Source organism: Anopheles funestus, chromosome 2RL (genome assembly GCF_943734845.2).
Source record: "Anopheles funestus chromosome 2RL, idAnoFuneDA-416_04, whole genome shotgun sequence".
Lineage (NCBI taxonomy): Eukaryota > Metazoa > Arthropoda > Insecta > Diptera > Culicidae > Anopheles > Anopheles funestus.
Window position 1 is genome coordinate 30,615,591 of NC_064598.1, and position 19,736 is coordinate 30,635,326.

The 19,736-nt window shown below is 36.3% G+C and overlaps 1 protein-coding gene across 5 annotated transcripts in view; it reads left to right on the plus strand.

The window, feature by feature from the left end:
* Window positions 1-9,913: 9,913 nt before the first annotated feature.
* LOC125765759 (adenylyl cyclase 78C) overlaps window positions 9,914-19,736 on the plus strand; it is a 39,842-nt gene continuing 30,019 nt past the window's right edge. The window contains exons 1-2 of one of the 5 annotated variants that reach the window (XM_049431210.1): window positions 9,914-10,444; window positions 17,114-18,373. The gene's annotated coding sequence lies outside the window, so the exon portion shown is untranslated. The remainder of the gene's footprint in view (window positions 10,445-17,113; window positions 18,374-19,736) is intronic. The other 4 variants (XR_007418623.1, XM_049431207.1, XM_049431209.1 and 1 more) reach the window with 4 other exon arrangements.

Here is a 19,736-nt window from a genome sequence, read left to right on the forward strand (position 1 = left end):
GGAATCGATTCCGGAGTCGATTCCGGAATCGATTCCGGAGTCGATTCCGGAATCGATTCCGGAATCGGTTCCAATTCCGGAGTCGATTCCGGAATCGGTTCCAATTCCGGAGTCGATTCCGGAATCGATTCCGGAGTCGATTCCGGAATCGGCTTCGGAATTGATTGTTTTGTTTTCATTATTGTACATCATTCCATGCGTGCTTTAGTAATGTCGCTTCCAATGTTTATGTATGTGAGCAACAATAGATCATAAAAGTTTTTACCATTATAAATCTGAGTTAAAATTATTTACAGATTATTTCTAGACTACTACCACAACGCTTGTCAACAATTTGATTTTGATGCTCACACACATTAACATTGGAAGCGACATTACTAAAGCGCGCATGGAATGATGTATAATACTGAAAACAAAAACAATAAATTCCGCAACCGATTCCGGAATCGACTCCGGTATCGATTCCGAAATCGGAACCGACTCCGGAATCGGTACTGACTCCGAAATCGGAACCGACTCCGGAATCCGAAGCGACTCCGGAATCGGAACCGACTCCGGAATCGATTCCGGAATCGGAAGCGACTCCGGAATCGGAACCGATTCCGGAATCGATTCCGGAGTCGGAATCGATTCCAGAAGCGGAATCGGAATCGGAACCGATTCCAAACACGGAATCGGAACCAGGTAGTTCCGATTCCGAGTGCCCATCACTAGTGCGTTCATAAACAGTTGTGGCAGACCGCGCTAGACAAATGGCAAAGAAAGATGGATTTGTTAAGAAGGTAAAAAGGTTTACGGCTAAAGGAAAACGCAAAACAAAACAGCATGAATCATATGCCCAGCGTGCACGAATACAGAGGCAAACATAAGTAGTAAGGACGCGCGGGTTGGTTACGCACTAAATTATTAATCGAAGGTTATATCTATTACTATATTTATTGTTTCTATTGAGTTTTCCTTCTACTGCAATCGAAAATGGTAACAGCAAGTGAAAAAAAAAACACGATTTATATCTAAACATGGGTAGCATTCAGCTGTGAATGGAGCGTAATAATGTAATGGAGAGGTCGGTAATCGGTATGAAATTATTATCTTTTTTTACCGGGTTTGTGGTGTACGAAGACTATGCGTAAACGTGTAAAGTTAAGTAGTAGCAAAAGCACGTAACAGATATGTTGCTACTACATAGATAATAATGGAGAGAAAGAGAGAGAGCGAGAGAGAAAAAGCAAAAAATCAATACACACTGTCGAGAACAAGTTTACACATCGAAGCTTTCGGTGGAAGGTGTTTTGTTGAATCTGATTATTTTGTGTACCAATATAGTTTTGCACGCTGAGAAAATGTGATATCTTTGAGTGCGATCATAAGCAATGATTCTAGGGCGTTTTTAAACGCGAAAAATTCTCCATGGTACTATTTTTTTTATTGGTCACGAAAACAAACAAATCGGTCGTGAATAGATTCGACGACACTACTATTAATTGTATGCGGTTGGTTGCAGCGGTCGGTGTGCACTAGCTTTAATTGTTACTTTTGAGTTAGCTTGCAGTTAGTGTTAATTAATTTCCATGTTTCAACCTGATTTTTACAGTATTCTGTGCAGGGTTGAAGTACGGTTTCTTGCAATTGAGATTTGAACGGACTATAGTCGAGTTTTTTTTTTATTTATTGTTGCTAAACTTACAATATACGCTACTAGACGCCGCGTCTGATAGTTGATTTCTTTGCGTGACGTTGAAAAATTTTGTATTTCAATAGTGATTTTGTGATGAAATCGAAATGAATTCTGTGTGTCAGCCCACCGTTCGATGCTGAACCCCTTTACACCAAACACAAACCTTTGCAAGGAGACTAGTGCTAGTGAAGTGTTGCACCAAAAAAGGAAATCGAAAGTTAACTTTTTTCAAAGAATGTGTATAATGGAGGAGGTTTGCTGATAAACTTGGCTAAATTTGTTGGTTAATCATTAAACTGGTTCGCGCGTGTGTGTGTGTGTGTGTGTAGGCTAAAACGAAGAACGAAATTAACTAAATTAAGCACGGCATTACACTCCTTGTTGACTGAAACGATAAACATTCATTTTTGGCAAAAAAAAGGGCAATGCACTTTTTGCCAATTGATGATTCAGAGAAAATGACAACCACAAACTAACCTTAATTCCTAAATCTCACCCCCCCGTGTTACACCGATGCCCATAATAACCACGTAGTTTGTAGTGCAATTTGCTGCAAGCTCTAAAGATAACGTGCAGTTACGAGAATTGTGTCGTAGCGTAGAAATTCCAACACAATTCACAATTTACAATCCAAAGCAAATAAATCATTGCAGATTTCAACTGGCTAGTTTACAAAGGCTAGCACATTGTTATGAAGAAAGCATTAAAATAAAGATCAGCAAAAATCGTTCAATGGATGTGTTTTATTCGATTCGGCAAAGTATCAGCATGTTAATGTTAATTTTCCTTTCGATTTTCTGTTTTATTTTACTCATTTTGTTAATTTGTTTATTACTTGCAATGCTTTTCGAGCCATGGAAGCTATGAGTAGCAAATGATCCTCATTCGTTTTTCATCATTTATCGCTTCTTCTTCTTGGCTTAACGACCTTATAGGTCACGCCGGCCATTTCTGGCTTCTTCTTGGCTTAACGACCTTACAGGTCACGCCGGCCATTTCTGGCTTACTAGACTTATTTTACCACGTAGCCGGATAGTCAGTCCTTGCTACGGGGGGACGGTCCGGATGGGATTTGAACCCGGTCCGGCCGTGTGGACTGGCGCCGTTTATTACATGGACCACCGGGCCGCCCCTATCATTTATCGCTACGTGTACTAAAATGGTGGGACGAACACTAGTTCATATATATACGTTTTAGTAACCGTAACATCGATTGTGTAGGTAGGTCGGATGGAAACAAACACATCCTTCCTCCATTTTGAAGCGTTACCCGTTATTTTTTCAGAAACCGCCAAGTTTATGATTATAATAGTATTTATTAAAAATATTATCCAATTCCGAGAAAATCGGATGCATAAAAAATAATAAAAACCAACTGCATTTTGAAGTCAATATTCAAGTCCCATTGTTTATTGGCCACTGTTTGGGAGGTTTTTGATAAACAAAAGCAGTAGAAATCATGATTGACAAATCAATATTTTGCATCATGAACTACCAAAACGAGCGAATAGTTTCCCTGTGCGTTGTTGGATTTTGGGGCCATAGCGAATTGGTGCAAAGTTCTTTATTTTTCAAAAGATTCGCTACTGTACGATTCGCGGCCTTGGTGGCCGGCCTTGTACAAAACCGGAAGTGTGGATAATCAAAATACGTATTGAATATTCATCGAGACAAAATTGAATACTTATGTTAATCCTTTCACATCGTTGCAACGACATGAGAGCGTAGAACGAAAGCACCAATGCATGAAACATTTCGAATAGTGCAGCAATGTGTTGGTGCATCACTGCAAATGGAATGCGAAATCGTGAAAAGCGGCATTCTTTGTTTCGTAAATTGATACAGTAACACTGGTTCAAAAGATGATAAACGAACAGACGAAAATTTGTTTGATTCAATAGTTTTCCATAGAACTACAAAACAAAATAAAATTCTTCCTTAACTCAGCATGAAACATTGTAAATAAAAGAAGCTGTTTTTGGATACCTAAAGATGGTTGATGCGGAAATTCATCAAAACATACTTCCTTCATTTTAAATTGCTTTCCTGAGTGACTTTATCCGGAGCCTGAACCTTGACAATGCAAGCATTGCATTGCATTTCTAGCAACAATGTTCTCCTTTTTTTATCATTCCGACTGACAAACGTTTCCCTGGGGACAATTTTTGCAAGTGTGAATATCTGTTCGGTGGAAACTATTTTTAAATCACAGTCAAAGTGCTTGCCAACCCATGCCACCACCTGAATCAATTGATATTGGCAAAGTTCAATAGTTTCTGATTTTATTTGCTGACGAACAACCAGGTACCTTATATATTTTACTTTTGATTCTATAACGATTGCCAATACACTTCGATCATTTCTTATAACTGCATCTAGACTGAGGAAAGGAAAAGGTAAATTTGTGGACTTTACGGCATTTTTAATGAGGAACAATAAAAATACTTCATGTTGAGCTTTAGCAATCAATATTATTTAATAAAATTACTTAATGCATGTCTTTTTCATTTCTTTAAATATAACCATAACAATTGAAGTTAAATAAAACCTCAACAAAACCTAAAAGTAATTTACCCGGCACGTGCGTAGTATCGAACGTAGACTCACCCGTATTCAAATATTAAATATTCTGAAACAAACTGAAAAGTAAATTAAATGTTTATTTCAGTAACATTTACAAACGCAGAAAAAAACAATACACAAAAATAGGAAAGTATTCTTAAAAATGATTGGCTGTAAAGCAAAATAGAAGTCCTTTAAAATGTAATATTCAGAACACGTTTTACGAATCATTTCCATCACGTTGCGGCGCGGACGTCACGTATGAACTGTTCTCCATGCCGCCTCGCCATCACGCTCTGGACTGTGATGTTAAGGCTGATAGATAAATAAGAAGAATGAGTTGTCTTATTTCAATTTTCGCTTACGATCGTAGCACCATTTGCGGCAAAACCTTTGTACTCTGCGAGAAAAGCCAAACATATTGTTGCAGCTTTGAGTGCTGACAAATGCTTTTCCACGACGTGTTCGAGGTACTGAGCGTGTAGCACCCATCCATACAGATTTATTTTATGTTTTTTTTTGAATTATTTTTACTCTGAATAATCACATGTTTTTCCTACTTTCTTTATTTAGTGTTAGATCCGGCGTTACAAATTTATTTGATGAAGTGGTCAGTGTCAACGGTATTTAGCGAATGTCAGTTTTGACTTTATTTGAAGTGAAAAGAAACTTATTTCAACAAATTCGCATTAAAATAAATCAATTTATAAAATTTTGCTAAATTTGCCAAAAAAAGCTAAAGCTATAGGCTTAGGAAATTTTCAAATTTTTAGAATTTTTTGTTTTTTTTATTCTTTATTCTTTTTTCATTTAAAGCATTATTTGAGTGAAAAGAAACTTATTTCAACCAATTCGCATTAAAATAAATCAATTTATAAAATTTTCTAAAATTTCTCAAAAAAAAGGTAAAACTATAGCCTTAGGAAATTTGCAAATTTTTAGATTTTAAATATTTTTTTATGATTTTTATTCTTTTTTTATTTAAAGCATTACTTGAGTGAAAAGAAACGTAATTCAACAAATTCGCATTAAAATAAATCAATTTATGAAATTTTGTTAAATTTCCCTAAAAAAGCTAAGCCTTAGGAATTTTTAGATTTTTTTATGATTTTTGATTTTTTTATTTAAAGTATTATTTGAGTGAAAAAAACGTAATTCAACCAATTCGCATTGGTTCGCAAAATAAATCAATTTATGAAATTTTCCTAAATCTCCTATAAAAAAAGTTAAGGCTATAGCCTTAGGAATTCCTAGATTTGTTTTATTTTTATGATTTTTTATTCTTTTTTTATTTAAAGCATTATTTGAGTGAAAAGAAACTTTATTCAACGGATTCGCATTAAAATAAATAAATTTATAAAATTTTGCTAAATTTCCCACAAAAAAAGCTAAGGCTAAAACCTTAGAAGTTTTTCGAATTTATAGATTTTTTTATTCGTTACGGTTTTTTCAAGTTAACAGCCTTTCTTCTGTTTTAAAGGTAGTATTTTCATTCACAATAATTATATACAACACGTACGTACTTTAAAACATGAAAAGGCATTCGTTTTTTTAACTTTACAATATTTATGACACTCAAACGATTTAATTTTCCAATATGTATTTTTATACCTTGTTATTACCAGCAAAATCGAGCCGCCATTATAGAAAACTTTCATGACGTCAAGTCGCTCTTCAAATAGCGATTTTTCGCTAAAAATACACGTATAACGATTTTTCGCAATGTTTTTTTATATGGAGTTTCGCAAAAATTGAACCTGAATCGCGTTTGCAAACGCGACTATTGCTAAGCGTTTAGTGACGGGGTTACTCTCTACGTGATGAGGCGGAAATAGTGAATGAAGACAACGCGAACAACAGACTAACGGCAATTAGGATATTTCCGTTACGGCAGTCATAAAATTTGCTCTTGTGTAGACATACGAGAAAATTAGTTATCCTTCCAAATGAACCGAGAAAATCGAAAGCTGTATGAACAATAGTTCATACCGTAATCATTTGCTTCACATTATTTCTTGAGATGAAATGCTCTAAAAAGAGCATCGTATTTTATATAATAATATCCAAATATTCTGTTTTGATTCATCATATACCTTTAGTTTAATAAAAAATAATAACATTTTTAATACTTTTACAACGCAATGTATATTTTACTGATTTGAACAGTAAATTCTGCATAAATAGCCTCATATTAAATAAACAAAATATATTGTGGTGGAAACGTTGCTTTCTGTCCGAAAATGCAGTTAACCGTGTTGATGATAAACCCAACACGCTAAAGGTGAAAATGTGCACTGAAGCTTAAGGGCCCCCAAGACACAGTTCGGTGCGTTTTCATTCAAATTGTTAAAGGAAATCGTAGGTTTCATTTGTGGAAAAGTTCTACACCAACCACAAGGCTTTCTTTTCTCACGATGAAACTTCTACGAAGGTGAAATACAATACAATTTTACAGGAGGAAGTACATTTTATGCGCTTTCAAATGGGAATGGGCATAAATTGTTGGATTGTATTGAACGCCACATTTTACTATTATACAATCCATCAGAGTTTGTTTCGAAATGCAAAACCCAAATGCTATTTGATTTGCATGTGTGTGTGTGTGCTATGTAATCCTTGCTCGAATGTATGCCCCAAAAACCAATGATTTTTTTTTCAAACCATTACGAGTCTTCGATTCCCCGTTGGAAATCGAACCATCGTTGCATAACCTGTAGAATACAACACGAATAATGCTTAACTTTCTCTCTCTGCCTTCCCCCAGAGAAATCAAATAGACACTGCAAAACACGGTGTATATTCCATATTTGGCCAACAGATCGGCCGGGTAGCATTGAAGGCACAAGGGATGGTTATAAGTCATCCCCAATCAATCGGTGGAAACTTCCACAGATACCTCACAGAACCATCAGCGTACATATAGCATATAGCATAAGTCAGCGGTTTCGGTAGGGATTTATGTCTACAGTACAATACTTGGAAACAATTCGTATGTTAGCTTTTGGTAAGCATCAGCCCAGTTCTAGCGTACGTGCTATCGAATGGGATAATGTTGTTCTCGGCACGTTTGTTTGTATTGGCTTGTGTAGGCTTTAGTTTCAGTTAGTGCGATTTGTGTCTAATTATATACTAAAGTATCACGATTAGCTCAATTGTTATAACATAAATAGAATATTGTATTAGTGTCGCTTAGTTGTAGTTTTCCTATCGATCGACTTTTGTACTTCATTCGTAAAGATAATGTTTGGAAGCAACTCTAAACTACCTTCTTTAGGCACAAATAGTGATTAATTATCTTAAGCGATAGTTTCAACATAAACAGTAGAAACCATTTTTATTTACCTTAAAGCAGAAAGCATGTGATCTGCCATGAAATCTGAAGCTTGAGCATAGGGGAAAATATTTCCGTTTTATTAAGTTATACGATTGTCCTCTATGCTCTTTATGATAACGATGCATCCAGGTTCACAAACAAAGATTAATGAACGGATGGAATTCGTTTCGTGTTTCCGGTAGGGTTATATCGTATTTTACTTTCAAAATAACTTGAATGATTTTTAAAACATTTATATCGATTGCATTACAGGTAAATAATAAAAAAATACTTATGAGACAAAGGGTAACTGGATGTAGTTAATTTCATTATTCATTATATGCCCACGCCACCATAATTGAAAAGGAAAAAAAGTTCTCTTTAAAGAAGTTTTTTTTATTATTAAAGTTAACTATAAAACTAAAGACGTAGTGAGCAAATACCGTCTGTCATTATTGTATAATTTGTTGAATTTTTGTATAAAGCACAATAACTACCGTGTCACAGTTCAAAGGAATGAAATGATTTTCAGCTAGTGTTGTGTAATGAACCTAAGTAATAAGCTAATCTCATGAAACAGAGTAAATTAGTGTGAGTATTTTATAAATCCATAGAGGTACCTATATAAAATTCTCGTGTCGTGCTGTTTGTGTGCAAAATCCTCCGAAACGGCTACACCGAGTTGTTAGGTATGAGAATAGATTTTTCAAGGTTTTTAAAACACAGCAATGTCAGACTCTCTTGAAGCTTTAGGAGTAAATGAAGCAAAAGGAGTAAATGAACTTAAATCTTTCATCCTGTGATTGTGAACTATCAGAAATCATCAACGACAATTGGGTTGAAGTCAAGATCTCTGGATCAAAGGAGGAGGATTCCAATAAACAAATACACGAAAACTCTTCCAAATTGGTTAAAAATTAAAAACGAAATTAAATTAAAATTAAAAACGAAAATCGCTTTAAACCCTTGGTAGTTCTAGTGTTAAGCTAGAATCAGGCCCTCAGAAACCTCAGGAGAATTGTTTCTACAGCTACAGCCTTTGAAGAGTTTTCTTACCGACACAGATTATGATTGAAATGTTTTCCGATAATCTATGCGTTTGCCATTTGATTATTATTGAATATTTCTAATGAATTCTTCTGCAATAAATGTCAAGCGTTGTTAAGCAAACATTTGTAATTGGAAAATGTCGACTGGAAAACATTCATGACAAAACATATTTTGAGAGACAAAGCTGGGTTTTCGGGGTCAGTAAGTATTTTAATAAAAAAAACAGTTCCACATGGCAGAATTGGGTGTCAAATAACAGCAGGATCGTCCCCCCTAGCAAGGACTAACTATCAAACTACGTGGTAAAAATAAATCTTGGTCTAAAAAAGAAATTAAAAATAAAAATAAATAAAACAATAGCAATAGTTTGCAGAAGACAATTTTTACGAAACTCAACAATAATAATTCAATTTTGACATGAAAGCTAGCAAAGTTTTCTCTCTAAACAACTAAGATTACAGTAAACGGCTCAAAATCAACTATACGTTAACAATAAAAGCCAAACCACCCTCCAAAGCTCCATCTGAAACTTGCTTTATTATGCAAGCTTAAAAAAACAACATATTTAATATCTCTTTTGCATCTTGTGAATACATAAGGATTTTTATTTTGTTTAGATAAGCCAATAAACCGCGATCCATGCGCTCATCAGCAAACGGGCAAAGCCTTCGCTGCCTCGTGCATAAAACTCGTGGCACAACAATTTCCATTTCATACTGCTTGATGCAACCATCAAAACCGAACTTCTCAGCATCGTTAGACCCATTACGGCACATCACCCGGCGGGATGAAGTGGGAAATTACTTTACTTTCCAGTTCATGTGCGCGTGGGGGAGGATTTAATATGCAACACTGCAGAGGACCATTAAATTTCTTCATGCTGGCTCCATGGCGACTTGGGTGGGAAGATTCTATCCCCATCGCTTGGCCCTCACGATAGCCCCATTTGCTGCACGGTTCATATGTTTTAACGAGTGGAAAACAAAACTGAAAAACTATATCCATAGAAAATGGGTCCTTTCTTAGCCCTCCCTTCCCACTCAAAAGTTTTTGTTTTGGCGGCCAAATTCTTATGTTTATGGCACAGTTGTATCGGGAATTTGGTTCAGTTTTTTTTATTACTACGCCATGTGCCTATTTACGTTCCGTTTGCCAAGTTCAACCAATTTAAGATTGTCTTCATTGTTTGGATAATAAATTCAATGTTTTCATGGTTCATCTGGTAAAATAGCGCGTTTTATAACAATATATTTTACGCACAATTTTATAGGATTTAAACCGTTAATATTACAATATAATAATTGCTATTGAAATTGCCTGTACTATAAATTATACAGGCATGTCTAATAAAACGTGATTTCACAAAAAAAAACTCCTCAAAACAACAATTTTATGTTTGAGCACAAAAATCAGCTGTTTTAACGTGCGGTTTTCCGCTTTGCTAATGCTCAGAGAATGTACCTTAATGTGAAGCTTAATCTTTCTCCCACCGAAGGTTGATGCATTTCCTTATCCACGGTCTACCGTACTGTGAGTGTTACTTTATAGCTGGTGCTTGCTTGTTCTTCATATGCAATGGTAGTACAAACGATGAGAATGTACGGATCATTTTCCCCAACTTTTGCGTGCTCAGTGCAATTCTTACCGCTCGTGGCGAGTTGCGAGAGTTTGCTACTGCCGAGCGTTTCGTGTGTAATACAAAAGTTCAGTTTTCGTTTGAGCCGCTTACAAAACGGATGCGTTTCACAATTTTCCAACTTTCTGTTGCGCGAATACGCAAAGTGTTTTGTGTCGCGGCAGTGCGTGATGATGACATCGATCTCTACTAATCAAGTGTAAAGGTTGTAAAGAGGAAGCTGATTTTAACACTAGAAAGTTTTAAGCGTTTTTTGTTTGTGGTTAATTTTTAAACAATTTTGAAGAGTTGGAGTATACATATGTTATTGTTTGTTGGAAATTGTACTATAGAATATATCTATGTAAAATTCATGTTTCAACTACTAGAGGATTGTTTAACCCCAAAAAAAATGTGATAAAAATGAATGAAATGAAAAGTCATAAGTGCTAGTGTTAAATTGTTTACGTTTGTGTAAATCATTTTTTATGTGGAATATTTTAAAAATGAAGGTAGAGTTATTTGGATTCTAATAATTTTTTGTGTAAACCAAAAAAAAATACGTGATGATCAAAACAAAATTCTAGTGCTGCTTCGTTCGCTTTAGTACACCGAAGGTTGTGTATCGAACTGTGACTAAGCGTGGGTACATGGTTATTGAATAATTCTATAAACTACTCAATTTTCCTATATTACTTAACCTCAAAAAACCTCCTAATATTTAAACAGCGTGTATTCAACGTATGTTCTAGCAAAGAGGCGACCCAAGTTGCACTATTTCTTGTGTGCGTACGCGTGACTGCTTGCGGGTATGTGTACGTAGTAAAGCCATGAAAAGATGGTTTGCAAGACACTACAATCATCTTACGCCTTGCTATTCAACTTATTGTTTGCTTCTGGCAAACACACACACACACGTGCACGGTAATTGTCTTGGCTTTCAATAGACTCGTTTCAATGCTCGCTTGTAAATTATAGAAAAAGCTCCATTTTGAGTGCACTCTTCATGCAAAAAACCTTTTGTATGTTAAAATCAAATTGTTTCACCTTAGGACCATATGGAGAATATATGGTTTTTTGTAAGTACGTCTATTATACTTCATCTAAAGTAGATAAAATCACTACTTTAAAGAATAAACGAACAAAAAATGTTGCTTTCACATTTGTTGTAAAAAAACTCGCAATATTTTTTGTGTAAGAAATAGGATAAGAATGAAACAACTTTAAAATGAAATCTTTAACATCGTTCTGCAACTGTTGCATGTATACCAATGGAAGAGTTAACCACTATAAGGCACTTGATATGGACAGTAGAAAAAAAGAAGAAGAAAGGTTAACTTCACACGATGCTATTACGTTCCACCAGCCCGTGTATATGTAGTCTATAAATAACCGTCCGATGCATTACTTTCCGTTTGGTTGTTGGATAGGTCAGGAGAATAAGGGTCTGCACCAAGGTCCTGTTCACATATATCAACTCAAGCGAAAACAGCTAGAGCACGTGAGATCAATCAATGTTCAATTTCACTTGGCACTGGGATGGATTGGAACTGACGATCGTGTCAACAACAGGTTGCATTGGTTCGTGACTGTCACTTCGAGGGGAAAAAGAAATGCAAAATTTCAGAACAATTTTTATATAAATTTAGCGATAATTTAAAAAAGAAACCGCTCTTTCGGAAGTTAGAATATAACCAAACACTTTGGTCACAATATTCGACGGTGAACTTTTCCAACAAATTTTCCCAAAAAACCAAACCTGACCCGAAAACCGTCATTGAACCGTAAACTACATTGTATGATACAATGTTGCCATACCTGTACGGGTGTAGTGCACTTAACACGCACCGGTCCGGTCGCGCCATGTTGATTCCACACAAAAGCAGGAAATGAAGTAAAAGTGGTTTTGCATAAATTTAACTCGCCTCTCCCCCTTTGGGGGAAAACTTTTGTACGGTCAGTAGAAAATGCTTTGATGTGTGTCCCTGTTTGCTATCAAGCCAATCCCAAAACAAGCTCGATGCTCGTCTGTTGTTATCGAACAACAACAAAAAAACCGTACCCCCTTTTCTATAACCACGAATAGTTGTGTCGGTGTTTAGCAGGAAATGTTTGTTTTTACATCACTTTTTTCGTAGCTAATCACGTTTGCTGGATACAGTTTTACCGAGCTGTAATTAATTAAAGCAAAACAAAGCAACGTTGCAAGCACACACAAAAAAAACGTTTTAGCACCTATTTACACTATTTATCAGCATAAAAATTGGTTGCAAAAGACCTTCTTCCCGCGCGTATTCCCTGGCGATGCAGCCAATTTCGTTGTTAGTTGTTCAAGTGTCTCATAAATCATTCACTGCACCATGGGAAGTTTGTAAGGGGGGGAAAACAAAACAAAACCTCAAGTGTATCTAGACAGTAGGAAAATACAAAAATAAAATCCTTCAAAAAAAGGCGACGTCTGCTGTAAACAACAAAGTTTCTAACCCCGGCAACATACATAACACACATCTATTGCAGACAGAAGATTTTGCCATAGAAAGTTTCCCCCTTTTTTGTGTATGTGTCTTTTTGACCTAATCAACTGCCAAAGCTTTTGAGCGGGAAAGAAAAAAGTTTTCCCTTTTTTTCTATTCTGGCGCTTTCGTTATTCTTGCGAGAGAGAAAAAAGTGAATCAAAATAGCGCATCAAACTGTTGTTGCGACGAGAAAATCGCAACGTGGCGGTAGCCTAAATTGAATATTTATGTTTCAACCTTCCTTCCTTGCGTTTTGTTTTCCTTCCCTTCCTTTGCAAACGTAACATTTGCATTGACCGGCGAAAGGAAGAGACGCATCAAGGGAGTATGGTAAATCCCACATCTCGCACGTTCATTTTCGGTCACAAACGGTTACTTTCATAAATCACCCGGCAAGGCAAAACTTTTTCGCCAAGTCACACCGGTCCGGTAAAGCAATCGGGTAAATATGGTGCTGTGAAGTGGCCTCTATGTCTGTGTGTGTTGATAGCAGTGTTGAGATGTGTTTCTATTATCAACGCTTGATGCTTTGTTAAGTCATTGTAAGCTATTTAAAATGATACTTATAAATAAGCAGAGCATTTAACTAAATCAAAAAATGGACAACAAAAAAGAAAGAATAAAGTGTGCCTTTTGGTTCCATTTTCGCCATGGTTAATAATATCAATATTTTGTAATGATTTGTGTAAAAAACTTAACTTTTGGTACCTTTTTTGTTTGAATGCATTATTTGACGCTTAGAAACCATTTTCTGTACATGAAAACATGCTAACGTAGTTATATAAAATTCTTGACCCCAAATCGATTGCAATATCCTTCACCGAAGCAGAATGACTTGTGAAATACCTCCGGGTCAGAGGTGAGCTGAATCGTTGATTTTGATTCGAAGATTGATTGAGGCACATGTCTTGATCTTTCACTTCGAAATAGATGATGTTATTGACAGGTTTCTACGCATTATTCCACATTGATACACTTCTCTCGCACACTCACGAGAAGATGCGAGCTTTTGGGCAAAGAACCATTTATTTAATAAACTCACGTTCGTTCTGATTGCCACTGCTTGAAGTCTGTCGGACTGTCGACCAGACGTACTATCGGTGTAATCTCATCGAAAGCGATCGCACAATAATGGATTGTTTCAATTCCATTTTCGGGGATAACATTGTCAAATTTTGATTGATGCTGACACACAGTTTACAGTCGATTATGTTGTGAAGTGAATGTACCGTATAGGTGGTAAAGAGTGAAAGAGATATACATTTATATTAGCTAGTGATTTGTATGCTTACTTTCACACCGGTACAATACACCATGCGCCTCCATCAGTGTACAATACACCATGCGCCTCCATCAGTGTACAATACACCATGCGCCTCCATCGAAAGTTAGTATACGGATAAAAAAATCTGGAAACAAGAAAATAATACAAAATAAGAAACTTTTTGAAATGTTTATCACAAAATCACAAAACTAAAAGCTACCTCGGGTGCATTAATGAGAGTTCCTATGGATGGATCACCCGTGGTTGTAGAGTTGTAAGCAAGTTTATCGAAAGCTTTTTGTCGAAAGTGTTACCACCGCCTCGGGGTTGTTCCTAACCACGGGTGCTCTGATGAAAAGTGTTGGTCACACAACAACGATAGCATTGATTTTCCACCATACAAGCGTAATGTGTTTCGACAGGAAATTATAACACTCTCGTTGCAATGTTAATAACAGTCGACAGATTGAGTTATCTTGTTGATTTTTTTTGTGTTACCTAACGTTACATTGCATCCACTTTTATCACAACTTAATGCCGTAAAAAACTTTAAACACATTTAAGCGAAAAAACTGGCTTCCTTTTGTCAGTTACTGTTATGATTGATGTGTCAAAGAAAATGTAGCAAAAAAACACACACACATACACCCATTTAACCTGTGAATGAACTCACATTTCTGTGACACAGCTGTGCTGCAGGTAATAAATCTTTCCCTATCACCTAGGCAACCATTTTCTACACCATCAAGCGCTTACTCCCCCCCCCCCCCCCCCCCCCCCGAAGGCGAAATTATGCTGATAAGCGAGCTTAAAACTTTGGCAATTAATAATAATATTCTCGTTTCCCCAACCCGGGGAAAGCACAAATAAAACCGTTTGTGCTTGGTTGCGTCCTCGTAAATAATGAAGTCTTAGTGCATCAGTAGAGAAACTTATTTATCGTTTCTAATTGGTATCATTTGAGCGGACAGCGAAGTTGCCGTCTGTTGTCTGGATGTTTAGTGTGTAACTGTGAAACTAATATGTTCCCTTAACTTTTTGCTATGATTCGTTAATGCAGCATTCGGTTTCGTGGTGAGCCTGTGTTTATGCGTTTTGTTTTGGTAAAGTTTGAGAATCGTTTGAGAAAGTGTTGGTACTCGAAGATCATATTGATGAAGTTTCATTTGTTTGGGCTATAATTAGCGTCGAACGATAAAACATGGCGTGAATGAGTAAACAATCTTATTTCGTTAGTTTTAATGAGTTTGAGTATGTTGAAATTAAGCGACGAAACTCATTTTTGTGGTATATAATTTATGTAGGTTCGGTCGCAGTTTCGGAATCTTTGAATGAACCTTCAAGTCTTAAGGACTCTTTTATACTTAATATACGCAAGGAATTTTAATCCATCACAAAATCACAGAAAGAGAATTACAAAAAATCCCTTTTTCATATTTCTTACCAACTTTTTGTTCACGCTTACACAAACACTCGAGCGACCCTTTGCGCGTTATCTGTTCCTTAGTTTTCCTCTTCCGATCCTTCCGCAATATTTACTTCAACCGTGTCAATGCTTATCAATGCTCTGCTATCTCGAGCCCATTGCTGTATCGATCTTTTCCATCATTTGACGCAAACTGTGACATTTTCAAATGGTATCTAAAACAAAACTCTTTCAACAAACTTATTACAATTTTCTGTTACAGTTTATGTTAGTTAATATTGCTGTTTTCAGGATGAAATATACAATCACTAAAACCGTTTTAAAGCAAATTTGTTGTTTTGTTTTTCTATTTTATGTAATTCGGTCTGTGATTGATATGAAGAAGAGAAACAAGTATTAATGCTTCTTACTTTGTCTAAATTATCTCAGCTTGAGAGTTGCTACAAATGTCTTCTTTCGCAAATATTAAGTACAAAATGAAAATCACAAAAAAGTAATGTAACGGCTAGTGCTTAGAAGAACTAACATAGAGAAACTTTAAATTTCAAGTGACGTTCGAAGTTGTTGTATTACGCCATTAAAATAGTATATGGCGGGAGTCCATGGATGTGAATATCGATAACTAGTTAAATATTACACTTATAATGTACCGAATTTAAAACAAAACACTTCTTTTTAATCCCATATTGTAACAATACACATCTAAGAACTAATCCGATTATGTCAATTATACTTTACATGTCTTTACAATCACAATTTAATTATGAATTTCTATATAAACTTTCAGATTTATCTAATATCTTTATTAAATGATTAAAAAATTTAAAACTTCACCCCGTGTAGTATAAATATTGCATAAAGCTATACAAAAAGTAAAATGTTTTGAAAAGCTGTTAACAAATATACTGATTTTTTTTCTAATATTTCAGTTCAGTTGGTTTTAATATATATCGAATCCACACCAAAAAGTACCCAGTCCTTTCCTTTAACGTAAAGAGACGAATTCAAATTTTAAAGTAAAAAATACTTCAAATTTCAAAAAAATACAGAAGCTTTTGTTTCATTGATATACTATGGCAGGGATGAGCAACCTTTTAAAGCTTCGGGCCACATTCAAAATCAAAAACTGGTTGGCGGGCCACATGGCAGGATGCATTGATATAATAATGAATGTAGTAAAAGCTGTTTTTATCCAGGCTTTTTCGGACTAGATGCATTACTGTATTTTTGAAAAGTGAATTAGGATTAAAAATCTTTTTTTTTAGTTTTGAGTGTTGTATTAACCGGGTAATTTGCAATTTTAATTCTTAATAACATTTGCTATAAAATTTGTTAGTGGCTATTCGCGGGCCGCATAAAACCATTTCGAGGGCCGCAGGTGCCTCATGCCTGTACAATGGTATAATATGTGTATGTACATGAGTATAACGGACATAACGAAATAAATGAGCTTGAATTTAAAAATGAATTAACAAGGGGAATGACTAATAAACCAGAAACTAAAGTCAGGTTCAGTGGATTAAACGTTTTACAGTCAGTCTTTTTTTTAAATATTATATTATATGAAACAGCACGATAGCAAGGGCAATACAAATGCTTTCCCAAAAAAATATATTTTTCAATATTTTGAAATGTTTGAATAAGTATTTCAGTTTATTTATTCATTTTATCTTTACACATACAAAATAGTGGTTAATGGCAAGCGTAGCTGGTGCTGGAATTTTCATACCACGATAGACCAAAGCCGCACTTGTTAGCTTTTCCCACCTTGCTGGCAAATCTTCATTACCGAGAGAAAGAGCGTAATGAAACGACCCGAACCGAACCGGACCCGAACAGCCACAGATGGCGGCACAGTGGCCCTAAACATCGCTCGCGATCGCAAAAAGACACGAACATATACGCTGGCAGTTCCCTTTCTGCTCGCCAGTCATTCGCACGCATTTTACTGACCGGACACACCATAAGGCGACTGCGTTTTTAGTGCAATCCAGTGCAGGAAAGACCAACCGAAGATAAGGAGTGTAGTGGAAGATTTACTTACTGTACATACTTGTGCACTAGTGAGCCGTGAGTCGATGAAAGAAAGTGCAATAACACGATTAACGGTGGTGCGAACTGTGGTTGTTTGATAGTGAAATTGTGGCAAAACGGCAAATGCAGCTAATGCACGAAAGTAAGTGTTTTGTAGTGGAATGAAGTACGAGCATACTGTAAGAGAAGAAAAAATAAATGCAGTGTAAATGATTCAATCTGCTGCTGCAAAAAAAAGAAACAACGGTTTGCATCTATTGCAACCAAATTGCAGCACTCAAGGAAGTCGCAATGTAATGTGAAATGTGAGTGTTAGCAAGTTTCTTACCGCATTTTTGCAAGCTGCCCAGCTTCACGATCGTGTCAGTGAGGTAAGGGCATGGTGTTTGATGCATTGAATTACTAAAGTCCAAAGGGAGTTTCTTATGTGGTTTTACATAAATTCCTACAATTGTGTAAATCATCAGTTCAATAAGTATTAATATTACCTGCCAAAAAGATGAAGCATTATTGTACTAAACGTAATTGATCGTGTGATGTAGTAAGTGAAAACAAAACGCATGTATAAAGTGATAGTGTGAGTGAGCTACAAATAATTAACCAACATAATATAATATGCAACAAAGTGAATGATAAATTGATCTGTGGCTTTTTAAAAATGGAAAAAGTTTAATAGTGTACAGTGGCTAAAAAAACGTAAAAAAGCAACAATCATTAAGCTATTTATTAAATCCGTAAACCGGATCAGTCACACGACGGGGGTTTTGATTTGTGCTCCCCAAAAAAAGGGAACACATTCGCACTAAAGAAATAAATCGTAAAAGCTACAGCTGCAAAACTCACGCCAAAAGAAGAACAAAAAAACACACACAACACCACACCTCACATCTGATGACGATATCACTGCAGGCACGGGCAAGTATCAAGTGCTTTCCGATTAATGGAATAACAAATAAGCTGAGAAGGGGAAAATTATTCTGTGCGAATCGCTTCATCTTCTGTCCTCCCCTTTCGGGTGTATTTTTTTTTGTATTTTTTTTTTTGGTAATGAGTGTTTATTTGAAATGATGAAACGATCGATCGTCACTTGAATGTGATTTAAGTAAGTTTTTCAGTACTCACTTCAAACGAAACATCTCATTTCCCTCCCGTGGTTCGCGAAGCGGATGAACAGTTATTACGCTTGATTTGCAACATGACGAGTTACATGACCGAAGGTACCAACCGAGTGAGGATCATCTTCAACCACCAATTCAAAAAAAAGACCGGTTTTATTTCGCTTGCGAAGTAGTGAAGAGTGAAGAGTGGAGTCAGACATAATACATATCTGCAGTACATGTGGAATTGTTTTGGGATGAAAAAAAAAACACACACACACATTTTTTGTTTGTTTGCCACGTTCCGCGTTTGCGTGTTGCTCGACTGCGGTTCCGATTTGTTTGGTGGTGAACACCGGTCGAAAACGGTAGCGGAGGATGCTTCTTGTTTACCGCGCTGTTCAAGCTTTCCAGTTTATGCCGCCCATTTTGCCGAGGCACGACGCGGCAAATCGATGTGCCCCTTTGGTGGCACAGAACAGTAGAAGAAGGAAGCGAAAACTAAACAGCCAATGTTTTGTTGCTCCAAACTGCCGCGAGTTTACGGATGTAATAAAAGTTTTATCTTACCCCTCGAAAAAACACAGTTGACCCGAAACAGTCGAATCTAACTCATCGTAACATTGTAATATCAGATTTTTTCGCGATATTTCCTTTCCTTCCTTCCTTTCTTCCTTTTTTCTTTGCGGGATGATGATGCAACACAACAGACAGATAGTGTGCGAAATAAAAATTGGTTGTACAATACATGGGCCTATTGAAAGGTTAGTGCAATGTAACAAGGTTGTTTAATGCTGTTCTTATTTCTTTAGTTCCTTCCTCTTATGAATGAGAAACTTTTCTAATTCGAATACTGTGGAGTGCCGATTGGGGCAGCCCGGTAGTGTGTGTGATAAACGGCGCCGGTCCACACCGGGGATAAAGCAGGACCGGGGATAAAATCTCATCCGGACCGTACCCCCGTAGCAAGGACTGACTATCCGGCTACGCAGTAAAAATAAGTCTAGTAAGCCATAAATGGCCGGCGTGAGCTTAGAGGTCGTTGAAGCCAAGAAGGAGTGCTGATTATTCCGGTACCTTTTACCCGGCGGTCTCATTATCCGGGTTAGCTCGGAAACGACAGTTCCAAAGACGAATTGACATTTAAATTTAAAACCGATGAGGACAAGAAATGAAAGCCT